Raw genomic sequence first — 5,238 nt, 5'->3', positions numbered from 1 at the left:
AGAAAGATGTTTACCTGTGTTTTATTGACTATGCAAAGGCCTTTGACTGTGTGGATCATAATAAATTATGGATAACATTGCGAAGAATGGGAATTCCAGAACACTTAATTGTGCTCATGAGGAAGTACATAGATGAAGAGGCAGTCGTTCAGACAGAACAAGGGGATACTGCATGGTTTAAAGTCAGGAAAGGTGTGCGTCGGGGTTGTATCCTTTCACCATACCTATTCAGTCTGTATGCTGAGCAAATAATCTGAGAAGATGGACTATATGAAGAAGAATGGGGAATTAGGATTGGAGGAAGACTCATTAACAACCTGTGTTATGTGGATGACACAACCTTGCTTGCTGAAAGTAAAGAGGACTTGAAGCACTTACTGATGAAGATCAAAGGGTACAGCCTTCATTGTGGATTACACTTCAACATAAAGAAAACAAAATCCTCACAACTGGACCAATAAGCAACATCACGATAAACAGAGAAAAGATTGAAGTTGTGAAGGATTTCATTTTGCTTGGATCCACAGTCAACACCCATGGAAGCAGCTGTCAAGAAATCAAGACACATTGCATTAGGCAAGTCTGCACAAAAGACCCCCTTAAAGTGTGAAAAGCAAAGATGTCACCATGAAGACTTAAGGTGAACTGGACAAAAGCCGTGGTGTTTTCAATCGCCTCATATGCGTGTGAAAGCTGAATGATGAATAAGGAAGACTGAAGAAGAATTGACGCCTTTGAATTATGGTGTTGGCGAAGAAAATTGAATATACCATGGACTGCCAAAAGAACAAATCTGTCTTGGAATAAATACAACCAAAATGTTCCTTAGAAGCAAGTATGGTGAAACTATGTCTCACATACTTTGGACATGTTATCGGGGGGACCAGTCCCTGGAGAAGGACATCATGCTTGGTCAAGTAGAAGGCCAGCGAAAAATAGGAAGACCCTCAACAAGATGGATTGACACAGTGGCTGCAACAATTGGCTCAAGCATAACAACGATTGTGAGGATGGCGCAGGACCGGGCAGTGTTTCATTCTTTGTATGTAGGGTTGCTATGAGTCGGAACTCACTTGACGGCACCTAATAACAACGACATAATTTAACCAGTCTCCCACTGATGAACATTTAAGGTTATTTTCAAGTTTTTGGTATTACATACAAAGGTATAATGATATCTTTGCACACTGTGAGAATATTTTAAATTTAATGTATAAAAACACAGGTAAACAGTACACAGTTTAAAATATCAGACAGTATTCTGATTTTTTTTTTTTTTTAAGAAGTTATTTGCTTCATTTGTATTTCCCTTCCCAAATCTTGCAAAAATTGTCAAGCCTCTCTGAAAATGATTAGTGGTTTGGGTTTTCCCTTAAAGACATCCTAAAGGGGTCTTCTGGTCTCCTATTCTGTCTGGGCTAGATAAGTCCAGGCCTTCTGCACACCATCAGCCTGGGATTTCCCTTCACTTCTTGGCTGTGCTTGTATCCCATGTTCCCTAAACTCAGAGTCATTCTCTTTCATTTATTTCCTTTTTACTCCTTTGTTTTGTAACAGCTCCCTAAGAAAGGGTGTATATAGAAGGTAAATTTTTTGAGACGTTGCGTGTTTCCTGGCAGCACTCTTGCTGATACAATCTGCAAATGTCTTTATTCCACCCTCAAGCTTGATTGATGATTTAGCTTGGAAATAATGTTTCCACAGAATTTTGAAGGTATTGCTCCATTGTCACAAAGCATTCAGTGTTGCTGTTGATCAATCCAATGCCATTCTGATTTCTGATCCTTTGTATATGATCTGTGTTTTCCTCTCTGTAAACTTTAGGATCTTCTCTTTGCTAATGGTATTCTAAATTTCATTATGCTGTGTTTTGGTGTAGGGTTTTTTTTTTTTTTTAGTTCCCTGGGATGAAGCCCTGGTGGCATAGTGGTTAAGAGCTCAGGCTGCTAACCAAAAGGTCGGCAGTTAGAATCTACCACCTGCTCCTCGGAAACCGTATGGGACAGTTCTACTCTGTCCTATAGGGTCGCCATGAGTCGGAATCGACTTGATGGCAACCAGATTTTTTTCAGAGGGAAAATGTTAATGTGTTATTTCTTTGATAATTTATTTGCCTTCACATACTAGTGATTTTCTTTTGACCACCCACCCCTGATCCATTCTGCCTTTCCCTGCCCTGAGAGAATGACCCATGTGGACTATGGCCAACATCACCCAGTCTACCTTGCCAACTAGTTTCTGGTTAAGTTTGGCCAGTGGGAGATCAGATAACAGGAAGAGAGAGTTCAAACTATTTCTTCCATGATGCATTCATGCTGTAGAGCCACATCTCTGATGGTAACTATAGCTCCCACTGGGAGGCCCTTCCTCTTTGGGTCCAATTCTCACTGGGCTCCAGTTATATTATTTCTTCCCCTTCCTCTTCAGCCCTGGGAGTTGTAACTGCTTTTAGCCGTTGCTAATCTCTGGGCACCACACCAGCCTTGTTTGTTCCCTTAATGTTTCCTGCTTACATCTCCATAAGTAGTCCTTTCAAAAAAATCTCTTCATCTGAATTATGTCGTGTGAATTGGGTTTGCTGTCAGCACTCTTGCTGATACAATCTGCTTCTCTCCTTCCCTCTCTCTCTCTGTTTTTCTCCCCCAGGAAATATTGGAGTTCCTGGACTAATCCTCTAACTTTCTTTTCAGTTTTCCATCTCTGTGTCATCTCTTGGATTCAGAGATTTCCTTGACTTCATCTTCTAATCCTTCTATAAATTTCCAGTTTCAACAATCATGTTTTTAATTTCCAAGAGCTCCCTTTATTCTCTGATTATTCATTGTTATTATAGCATTCTACTGATGTTTATTGTCGTTTTGTGGATATGATTATTTATCTTCCTGCACAGTCTCAATTTTCCCCGAATTCCTTTGTTTTGGTATCTGCTTTTCATGATTGAGGAGTTCCTCAAATGTCAAGTGACTTTCATGTGACAGCTGATTATTAGCTCTGTGTACTTGAATAGAACTTGTCTCTGGTGGCTTCACTTTGGGGTCATCAAGTGGGGATCCACCTGCTTCACTGTAGGGCCCTAAAATATCTTTTCTCTTGTGCTATTCAATTTTTCCAGAACAGAATTTGCCGGTCTTTTGTCTGGCATTCTTGGAGCCAAGTGTAGGAATTCGGCTAAGCAGCCTCAAGTTCAGAATGGACTTTCACTTAATGGGGATATTTTTCTGGAAGAAATTCCTTGAAATGAAATTGTGGTATCCAAGGATATGCATTTTAAAATTTGATGGATTCCAATATAATTTTGGAAACATGCAAAGAAAAAAAAATTTTAATGTAGTTAGAAAGAACCAAGCAAAAGCATTTTACACGCTTTCAATGTCAGTAGAATTTAATGAAGCGCTTTCCTTATGGAATTAACGTTCTAAGAGGTGAAATGGACTGAAATAAATCCTGCTTTCCATGGATCCTATTTGGCTTCTGAGTCAGTGCTAACATACGCTATTTAAAGACTAAAGTTCTCATCTTTCTAGAAAGCAAAACTAGATTCTCCAAAGAAGCCATTTGATTGGTATTGCAGAATAGGCAAAAATGGAAACCTATGAAGAAGTGTTCAGTTTTACTTAAGTATAAGGCACTAAGGAAGTATCAGCTAAAAAAGTTGCTTAAACCAGATGGTCTTTGGTAACTGATATTTGAGCTTCTGACTTAACTGTTTGCAGGAGATCTGATCTCAGGGTAGTGGCTGCCGTGTAGGTTATGAGAATAGTTAGGGCAACAAACTATTCAACCACACTCCAGAGAGAGGCAAGCCAGAGAACATGAAGATAGGTAACATTAGAGTACCTAAATGATATCCAGGTCATAAGTGACTTGTAAGATCTAACCTTATGCATATCTAAGTAAGTTTTTCCTTTTTTAAAAATGCTGATCATCTTATCCCATAAGGTTGCTCCATATTTTGTCCCAAATTTGTCACTACATAGCAGACAGTAAGAAACACTTTACAAGCCCTACTCCAGAAAGGCCACATCTCAGCCAGAAATAGACATTTCCCTTCTAAAATGATTATAAGGAAGCCTTTAGTTTTCCGTCTCTATGGTGAGAGCTTGATGGAGCAAGTCGAAGACTGGTGCATGAAATATGCCTTGCCCTTTCAAATTCTGTAACAATCACTCAACATGAGCTTGCAGAAACCAGTCATTGCTGTGTAATAGCAATCACTTTACCATTGCTGTACTGGAGCTGGGATTTCTTAACAGTAGTGTCATGTGGCCCTTCTAGTCATCACCCATACATGCTGTGATGGTTAAGATTGTATGTCAACTTGGCTAGACCATTATTCTCAGTGTTTTAGCAGTTGTATAATGTTGTGATCACCCCCATGATGGAATCTGATGAGCGGTACTGGCAGAGGCGGGGCCTGTGGCAGCTCACCACCCTCTCAGTTTCATCTCTCTGCCTTCCACCAGTTACCTTTTGCCTGCTCGCCTTGCCAACGTTTTTGGCTTGTTCCAGACGCAGCAGCTGCCTCTTGTTGTCTCACCTCCGGTTCGTGGGACTTGAGCTAGCAGCTTACCTGTTGATCTCGGAATTCATTGAACTTCTCAGCCTGCAAGCAAGAGTCCGGTTCCTTGACCTGCCGACCTTGGGTTCACCAGCTTCTGCAGCTACGTGAACTGGGAGAGGCCTCTACCCTGATCAGTGGACTTGGGATGCTTTAGCCTCTACAATTGCGTGAGCTATTTCCTTGATATAAATCTATATATATATATTTATACGCTTTACTGGTTTTGCTTCTCTAGAGAACCCAGCCTAAGACACACACCCATTGCTGTCGAGTCGATCCCGACTCACAGCGACCCTATAGGACAAAGTAGAACTGCCCCATAGGGTTTCCAAGGAGCAGCTGATGGGTTTGAACCTCCGACCTTTTGGTTAGCAGCCGAGCTCTTAACCAGTATTCCACCAAGACTGCCTTCTAGCCATAGTCTTTGTAATTCCCATGAAATGACTGAGTGGGAGTACGCCAATGAGGTGCTTGTGGGCCCATCATGGGGATTGGATAGCTTTCTAATAATGTAAATAAGGTGCATGGCACTCTTGTGAGGGTGGGACCATGCAAGTAAGTTGTATGGAACTCTAATGAGGGGATTGGTCAGTTTTTGTCATTCTCCTAGGCTTAAATGGAGACACGGGAGCAAGAGAGGGAGGAGCTGTAACATGGAAGACAGCAAGAGATGGCGG

Source organism: Trichechus manatus, unplaced genomic scaffold (assembly GCF_000243295.1).
Source record: "Trichechus manatus latirostris isolate Lorelei unplaced genomic scaffold, TriManLat1.0 scaffold00056, whole genome shotgun sequence".
In the NCBI taxonomy this organism is placed as follows: domain Eukaryota; kingdom Metazoa; phylum Chordata; class Mammalia; order Sirenia; family Trichechidae; genus Trichechus; species Trichechus manatus.
This window is presented reverse-complemented; position numbering follows the sequence as displayed.